The following is a 9,724-nucleotide window of genomic DNA, read 5'->3' on the forward strand; positions in this document are numbered from 1 at the left end:
ATCTTATTCTAAGATTATTAAAACTTAATAAAATGTAAACTCCAATAGTAAATGATGCTGTTTTAAATGTTCCCAAGAAATTATTTTATATTGTCTTCAAAATACCTTCCTTAGGAAATTGATAATATTTTCTAAAGCAAAGATGACTTTTTCTACTCTTTATAATAAAATACAATATCAGCTTCAGTATGTTGTTTCTTTCCAAACTGAATACTTCTTTTTACTTAATTTTTTTAATCCACGTGGTCTATCAGTTTTTATCTCAATACTTTACTATCTTTTAAGATCATAAATTAGAGTATCCTGAATAACTTTTTTTGAGTAAAATTTATGTCCTGTTGGCTATTGCATTCACTTTCAAGCCATGTCTAATAGCATAGACTATACTTCCTGCATTCTTTGTTATTCTTTCATCTTATGATTACATTTCTGCTATTTCAGCCTTTGATTTAACTGTGCTTCTTTTGGCTCCTGCTAAAGGAAAAGAACGTTAAGTAACTGACATTTGGATAGCTGAAGTAATGTTGGAGAGGGATGACAAGAAACCATAGTATGAGCTGATGTCACCAAATGGAAAGCGATTGTTACGGATTTCAAAGGAAGTATTGTTCTCCTTGGTCTTATAAAGATTTCGTCCGAGATGTGTGAGGAAACGGAGAGTGAAAGAGAGACACCATGGCTTCTACCAAGATGCTGCTGCTGCTCTTCTCAGTGGTCCTGCTTGCCCTGACCTCAGTGAGAGGTGCTAAGTATGGTAAGACAGGGAAACGGGGATCTTACAGGGGAGATGGGGATAAGGTTCATGGAAAAGAATAGGGTGGGGTTGACTTTTCTCAGAAGTGGAACTTTATTTTCAAAGAGTTGGTTTATATATTTTTTCCCACTGATTTCAAATATATATGGGTGGGAGCGATAGCACAGCGGGTTGCACGAGGCTGACCCGAGTTCAAGTCCTCTCTCCCTGTATGAGAGCCCGGCAAGTTACAGAGAGTATCTAGCCCACATGGCAGAGCCTGGCAAACTACCCGTGGCGTATTTGATATGCCAAAAACAGTAACAACAGGTCTCACAGTGGAGATGTTACTGGTGCCCGCTTGAGCAAATCGATGAGCAACGAGATGACAGTGACAGTGACAGTGATTTCAAATATATGTCTGAAAGTCTGAAACAAAATCCCAAAGCCAGAGTTGGCATAATGTAACTTTCACTTTTTTTTAGATGGGCAATCTTCAATTAATTCATCCAGAGTTCAAATAGCATCTCTAAATTGAGGGAAAGGTCTATGATTTATCTTAATTTTTTATTTCCTTATGTTTTTATTTTATAAAAAAAATTGGACATTAAGTAGGCAGCATTAGATAGCTCTTTCCATTACATCACTCATTTGAAAATACCTGTAGGTCTGGTCCTATGGACATTTGTCAGGGATGCTGCTATAGTAAATATGGAGATTACAAGAAATGGGTAATTTCAGCAGCTATAAAGGAATCTATAAATAATAAAAGAAAAAGGTTGATTTGTAATTAGTGTGTGAATCCTGTAAGTAGAGAAGATGAGTGGCATATATTTGTGATTTTTTTTTGTTTTTGCAGTGTCAGTGGATGACGTGTATTAGTGGTAGCAAATATCTTGATTCAAAAGTAAAAATATAGAAAAACCCTTAAATTTTAAAATCTTATTTCCATAAAGTTGTTCACAATGATTGATTACATTCAATATTTCAACACCAATCTGACCACCGTTACACCTTTTCATCACCGTTATTTTGACGTTTCCCACTGCCACTCAAGCCTGCCCCACAGGCAGATGCTAGATAATTTATTTTATATTGCTTGTTATGAATAGTATAAGATATCTGTAAAGGTACATCTCACAGTGATTCAACCAAGAAGAAAAAAAATAGTATGAGATATTGTGCAGCCACAAAAGATGCCACCTGCTCCTGGGATAGTAAAAGTTTAAATAATTCAGATCTGAAGCCATCTCTGCATAGAGCTGCAAGTTTCAAGATTCATTTGTGAGTCTCTGGATCATGGTCATTCCTGCGCTCAAATGGCACCTGGAGGCAGTTTGTGGACGTGACAGTCAGGACCCTGGTAGGGTGGAGAAGGCCCAGTCTTGACCTCATGAAACCTGGTGTTTTCAGTCACTGGTCCCGATACTGGGGTTTTTCAGTGGATTTAGTCTCTTGCGTGGGGGGCCCAGGTAGAAACTTGCTTAAGTTACTACAAATAACCAGCGACTAGACCTCTTGCAAAATAAATAAGATAATTTGGAGAGAAATTTAACTTTATTATTAAATGTGTATGGATTACATAGAAATAGACAAAGGTTTTTTATTTTTGTTTTTCCAGTGGGGTTGGGGCATCAAAGGGATTTTGTGTGCCATGCCAGCCGTGATCAGGGCTTACTTCTGATGCTATACTCAGGGATCACTCCTGGTGGGCTTGAGGTACCATATGGGGTGGCAGGGAGTGAATCCAGTTGACTACATACAAGGCAAGTGTCTCACCTGCTATACTATTGCTCCAGCTACAACAGCCTAAGTGGTTTTTTTTTAAAATAAATGTTCTAATTGAGTAATTGAATTTTAATCCTGTTGCTAAATGGAAGTGTAGAGATCAGCTTGCTACTCATGGTAATTTTAAAAATGATAATTTAAACATTTTCTGAAATGCAATAAATTTCAATAAGGGTCTATGGACAGATTTTGCAAGATAAAATTATTTGAGACTCAAACTCTGTGTTCAATGACAGATTTGGTGTTAGATGGGGAATAACAAGCAATTTCTATGGAAAAATATTTTTTAAAGAAATATGTACTAGGAATTTAGTTTGTTCCTAGTTGTGCACATTTATTTATACTTAAGTCTCCACTGCAATTATTTGAAGTGGTTTCTACTGCCCACATTACACATTTGAACAAGAACTTTAAAGATTATGCAGAATTCAGTAGCAAATGAGAAAGTTACCTCAGGGAGCCAGGCCTGTTGGATATCTTCCTGCCTTTTTGTGATTTATCTTTCAATTTTACTTCATCTGAAATGCCTTGCAATTGTACTTAGTATGTCAAATATTTTCAAGTCAACATATCTTTTCAACAAATCAATTCCCTTGCTCCATATCTTTTCTTGTTCTCAAATGGATTTTCTTTTTGACTTGTCCTTGGAACTCACTCACTTCTTCAGGACACCATTTAGTCTAATAAAATACAGGGTTATGTTTCCTTATGTAGCACTATACCACTGTCCTCCTGTTGCTCATTGATTTGCTAAAGCGGGCGCCAGTAACGTCTCCATTGTGAGACTTGTTACTGTTTTTGGCATATTGAATGTGTCACGGGTGGCTTGCCAGGCTTTGCCATATGGGCGGGATACTTTCGGTAGCTTGCCAGGCTCTCCAAGACGGATGGAGGAATCGAGCCCGGGTTCGTTGCGTGCAAGGCAAACGCCCTGCCCACTGTGCTATCACTCCAGCCCTGTGTTTCCTTATGTATTTCATAGAATTATTTATAAATCAAAGTTTGAATAAGTTTTAAGGAACGGTATAACCAGAAGGAGTAACAAATGTAGGATGTCCCTAATATTACCCCTCAACACTTAAACCGTGTGTCAATGAGGCCTTTTCTTGCTTAGGTCAAAGACAGTGCTGCTGAGGGTAAGGAGAAAGTTAGGATCCTTGCAAATAAAGTTTTGTAGTCTGGCTTCAGGAGGACTTTATCAGGAATGGGTAAGACTCATTGTTTAAGAGTTTTGGAGGTCAAGGTGCTCTGAAGAGAGTCTTGGAGAATAAATAATTGTTATCATTAAAGAGTGGAGCAAAGTCAAACTTTATTTAAATGGATGTATGGGCAAGTTTCTGAAATTAAAGTTTTTAAATCTGGAGTTGAGTTTCATTTGAAGCATTCACCTTTTGGGCCAAGAGTTTTCTGAAAGAGTAAAGCCAGTTAGTAAAGTCTGTAAGCTTTATCCGAGTAGATGGTTTTTATTTTCCAATTTTCTCTATTGCAACACATTCCATGGTCTTTATTTTGTCTCTAGTAATTGTGTGCTCTCCATTTTATTATACAAAATGCAGAATTGGTGAAATATTTAACTCCGTCTCTACCTCTGCTTCAGAATCAATGATGAGGGATGAGTCCTACTTTATAAAACATTGGTATCCAAACTCAAAGAAAAATTGCTATTGATGTTTTTATATTATTATTATTATTATTTTATTAGGCAGTTTTCTTAGCTTCTTGTATCTAAACCTACTTGAATTTCTATAAATGTATAGCTGGGATTTTATTATATCAAACATTGCATTTGTATAATCTTTCTCAAAATTTTCTTTCTCTTTAAATCCTAGATGCTTTCTCTCAAAACCATGTTGAAGAGCCGGGTAAGTCATTATCCCTGATTATTTTTCTTCAAAATCAATGATAGTTTTTGATTTCATGTTTTATCTCTTGAAAGTCATCAAAATTTGGTCTATAAAAGTGTGAAAAGCAGTAGCAAATCCATAATTTTCAGTGGTCCTTAGTAACACTGTTGTAAGTGGGCCACGTCTCTTCTTTCTACATTGGAATTTCTTCTGTTTGATATGTGATTAATTAGTGTCTTAACATCTGTACTAGGTATCACTTTCCTCATGTGTAAATGGGTTTCTCTCATTCCTTCAACAACCAAGTATTAATGGTTAAATAACACAAATCTCTTACTATGTATCTTAAAATGCCAGTGCATTCATCATTGCACTTTATTTATTAACATCATAATTTGTTCATTCTTTGATATTGAGCCCTGTTCAAATAATATATTTCTGAGTAGTTGAAAATTAAAGTCATTATTGGTTCTACACACAGATAAAAATTTTAAGTCAATTTTAATATTGTAGGCAAGACTGTATAAAAGAGAGAGGATATAATAAAAGACAAGAGAACCAAAAGTGTTCTAATGGATCATATGTTAGGACACCAGAGTGGTGAACATTGTAAATCACCAATATTGTTTGCTATTCAAACAAAACTTTTATTTATATGCTTATGCTTTCCCCAAGTTTCTGATTTGTTCATGACTCTTCCATTATTATGATGATGCTTTTTCCTTTTGCTTACTTTGGCATTTTCATGACAGAATTCCCTGAAGAGGAAGAGACTAGGTACCTAGAGAGAGGTGAGTTGCTTTGAATTCAATTACATTTATTTCAAGATTTTTCCCCCACCCCAATTCGTTTATGATTTTTCTCAAGGAATTCTCAGAATTCTAGGTCACTTGTCTAATCCAAGTAATTACAGTTTTCAAAAAATTCTTGCACATTAAAATTTCCATCCTCGACCGTTTTATGATTTAATTTACTCTTACATCTACACTGTGGAAGATGCACAAAGGAACCTAAAGAATAGCAGGGGCTGGGGAGATAGCGCAGAGTGATGGTACTTGTGACAGTAGCTGCTTGGCCTGTGGTCAATCCTGGTTTGATGCCTGGTTGACTTATGGTCCCCTGAGCATCTCCTGGGTGACCTATGAGCCAAAGACAGGAAAAGCCCCTGAGTAGAGCTGGGTGTGGCTCAAAACCTCCTGACCCACCGTTCAAAGAGAACAAAGAAAGAAATTATTGGCTTTAGTGCTTTTTTTTCTTTTTGGGTCACACCCAGCAATGTTCAGGGGTCACTTCTGGCTCTGCACTCAGGAATTACCCCTGGCCGTGCTCAGGGGGCCATATGGGATGCTGGGAATCAAACCCGGGTCAGCCTCGTGCAAGGCAAATGCCCTACCCACTGTGCTATCACTCCAGCCCCTTATTGGCTTTAGTTTTAAGTAATCTTTAGAGTCTAGGATTCCAGTCAATACTTCTGATTGTTTTCCCTTTGATTTTTTTTTTCTTTTTGAAGTTACCAGGCCTTAACTATCGTGATGAGGCCAGGTTTATATGGGGGTTACTAACAGAATTGTTTTGATTCCTATGTACTTCATTGCAACATTAATTCAATACAATTAAATACTTAACAATAACCATAATCAGGTTTTGTTCTTGGCATCAGAGATAGAAAGAAAAGGGAAACATGGCTCCAGTCCATAAGAATCTACTGGAAACTTTAACCCAGATATAATGATGGTCACTGTATATAACAGTATGAAAGCTCAGAGAATGCAAGGGAAGGGAAGGCTTCTGTAGGAGAGGTTGTGTAATCTGCCCTTGGCTACTAGAGCTGGAGGAAAGCAGAGTGAAATATGTAACTACATCTATGTGGAAAACTCTTCATTGATGCTTGCAGAACCCTGAATAGTTAAGGAAGGTCTAGGTGAGTATGCAAAGATGAAGCTGGAGATGTGAATCAGTTCCACATGACAAGGGGTGTTTTAAATGGGAGATTGAATTTGCAAATGTACTTCTATGGGCAACAGAGATTTTGAGCACAGAAGTTTCTTTGTGGATCTGAGGATGTATGAAAAATGAGCAGCTGGAGCTCACAGACTGGGTCTTTTAGGTTTGGAATGTTAGTGTTTGACCGAAGGCACAATGAAGCATCTGGACCAGCAATAAATGAAATATTTAATAAACAAAAGAATAGTTGCAAGAGTGATTGATGGTATGCAATCATGTAGACATGGGTAAAAATTTGCTTGCAAAAAGAAGCAAAAAGAAGCAAACGGTGAGGTCCTGGGTTCAATTGTAGGCACTGGTATTTGCCAAAGGAGACAACTGAAGAGGAGATTTACTTGAACATTCTATAGAATGAGAAAGGGGAGATGGAGAGCACGTGGTGGTATTGGGTTGCTGTCCTACTGGGAAGGATGACAGGACTAGTCATCGACCCTTCTCCCGCTACCTTTCACCACATCCAGTAGATTTGTGTCAAGATGTCACATACATCTCTAAGTAGAAACAGTGGCTATGTTGCATATTTTCTTGACATCTAGGCATTTATGGATAACAATCACGTGTATCACGGTAATTTCAGGATGGATAATACTATCCAATAACGGCACAAAATTCCAAAGAGAGGAGAGTAGTGGATGATGGGACAGATAACACATGCTGAATCAGCAGTCGTGCATATCATCATGAGGGGCCAAGATTTCTTCTAGGCAGTGGGCTCTGCCCCACCGCAGAGTACCACTGAAACTCATGACAGGCGACTTTTCACGCCCTTTAGGTTACAGCAGAGTTCAAACTTGCCTCATGTAAGTTGATGCCTGACCTTTCCCGTGTTTCTTCTTGAATGTGTGTTTTCTTGCCTCAGCCAATGATGAAAGAGAGGAAGATTCTCAAAAGCAACCACAACCACGATCTCAAAATGAAGGTGGCGATCAGGGTAACAGGAAGAACAGGGATGTAAATGGAGTCAACAGTAACCAGGCTGGATCCCGTGGTCAGAACGGCCGAGAAAGCTCATCCAACAGAGCTGGCCAAAGTGGTTCTGGTACCCAAAAGTCCCCCAAAAGCCCACGTGGATCAGCTAGCCAAGGTGATCAAGGTGGCAGAGGATCCCGCGGTGGCTCTGGTAATCAGAGAGGCCAAGAAGGAAGAAACAGACAGGGTGGACAACGTGGTGGCGCCGGACAAGGACAAACTAAAACCGGTAGCAAGTGAGTCCCTGCACCATCATTGTAGATGATAATATAGATCAGGGCTTCTTGATTTTTTCCCATTTGGAGCCCCTTTTTGCCTGAGAAATACAACACAGATGTATTGGCCAGATACACCTTGGATTTGTTGTCATTTGAATTAAATTTTGTTCGGTAGTTATCAAAAAACATTTTCTGCTGCAAAGAATTTTTGGGACTCCCATATTCAGTTACATGATCCAAAGTGAAGTTAGGATCTAGTAGATTTTTCTTTTAACTCCCTATTTCTCCCTTCTTGCTTCAATGGACCATTCTGGTGTTTAAAATTTAACGTTAGCCACTCTCAAACTTTTTGCCCAGATGTTGCGTTTGTTTTAATTGCAGTTTTTCTTGACCCAACCGTATACAGAGCATGTTTTCCTACATTCTTGTAAGAGCAAGTGTTTCTTTCCTACTCTAAGTTAGTTTTTAAAATTCATATATTCATACACTAACCTATGACTTATTTATGTTTTCTCTTTCCTCTACAACCCACTACCCTAACTCCTTCTATCTTTTGATAGAATGTGTTTATTTTATTCTGGGAGGGTCACATACAGAGCTGCTCAGAGCTACTCTCATTTCTCATTTCTAAATTGGGGCTTTGTTCCTGATGATGCTCAGGGGGCCATGAGGTGATGGGGGTAGAACCCATGCCTTTTCTACGTGAAGCATGCACATAGTCCTTTGAGCTTTCTCTCTGGCCCTGTGATGTACCCTTTTTTTGTCTTTGTGGGTCATACCCAGTGATACTCAGGGATTACTCCTGGCTCTACACCCAGAAATTACTCCTGGCAGTGCTGGGGGGACCATATGGGATCTGGGGATCAAATCCAGATTGGCCACATGCAAGACAAATGCCCATCTGCTGTACTGTTGCTCTGACCCCCTGTGATGTAATTTTTTTTTTAAATTTTATTTATTTATTTATTTGTTTGCTTTTTGGGTCACACCCGGCGATGCACAGGGGTTACTCCTGGCTCTTGCACTCAGGAATTACCCCTGGCGGTGCTCAGGGGACCATATGGGATGCCGGGGATCGAACCCGAGTTGGCTGCGTGCAAGGCAAACGCCCTACCCGCTGTGCTATCGCTCCGGCCCCCTGTGATGTAATTTTTAATGAGTCAACTTGATTCTGAAGACAGCAGACATAGATAGTGCCCAAGCTAAATGATTACTTTTGTCTAAAATTCTTTTTGGTTTGTTTGTTTTCAGGAACTGAAACAGGAGATCCTGTGATGAGTATGGGCCTATGGGCAATGTGACATCAATAAAGTTATTAGCATTAAAATCAGTCTCCTGTTTTTCTTGCCATGTCATTGCTCCCACTTAAGGGACAAAGTGATTGAGAGGGAGATGGAGAACCCTGATTGAACTCCACCTGCTATCTATCTATCTATCTATCTATCTATCTATCTATCTATGCATATATATATAGTTAAGCTTTATTGGTAGTTGGATTTTAACCATTATGAGAACTTAACACCAGCATTTCAAAACAAAACATTTTCTTCCTGAGACCAGTGAGGGAATTTTCCAAGTTCAGATCACCAGTACACATATCCTTTGCTCAGCTCAATCCCAAATAAGCTTACCTTAGGAATTAGCTTGATCTCTGGCAGCCTTTCAGGGTGCATGTGTCAATATACTATATCCGTGTTTATATATAGGATTTAAGAAGGCCTCCAGGCCCAATGTACAATGTTGGAGACAGATTCATCACTAGATATCAATCACACAGGCTTCTCTTTGTTTAGGGACCAAGCTATTTACCCCAGGCAATATAGTTAGTACACGCTGACTTAGCTTATTTCTTATTTATAAATGCATTTGTGGGTACTTTAGAAGAAGATGAGGTGAATAATAGTCTGCCATAACTAGGCTAGATGCAAAGGAAAGTGAGTGTTATGGACTGAATCAGGTGTCCAAGAGATTTGAATATTGAAGTGGTAACCCCATCATCACAGGATGGAATCTGATTCAGAAATAAGGTTGTTGAAGATGTGATTGGTTCAAATGAGCTCATATCAGGGAGCAAAGAGGATCTTACATGGAACATGAGTGGTGTACTTACAAAAGGGGTCATTTGGACACAGCTATGCAACCAGGGATAATACCAAATGCAGATGAAG

The 9,724-nt window shown here is 38.7% G+C and overlaps 1 long non-coding RNA gene across 1 annotated transcript; it reads left to right on the forward strand.

Moving 5' to 3' along the window:
- The first annotated feature begins 635 nt into the window (after positions 1-635).
- LOC129399112 (uncharacterized) lies at positions 636-5,156 on the forward strand. Its single transcript, XR_008626940.1, has 3 exons — positions 636-754; positions 4,351-4,383; positions 5,118-5,156. It is a non-coding gene; the product is annotated as an uncharacterized LOC129399112 (long non-coding RNA).
- The last annotated feature ends 4,568 nt before the right edge of the window (positions 5,157-9,724 follow it).

Source organism: Sorex araneus, chromosome 10, assembly GCF_027595985.1.
Source record: "Sorex araneus isolate mSorAra2 chromosome 10, mSorAra2.pri, whole genome shotgun sequence".
NCBI lineage: Eukaryota > Metazoa > Chordata > Mammalia > Eulipotyphla > Soricidae > Sorex > Sorex araneus.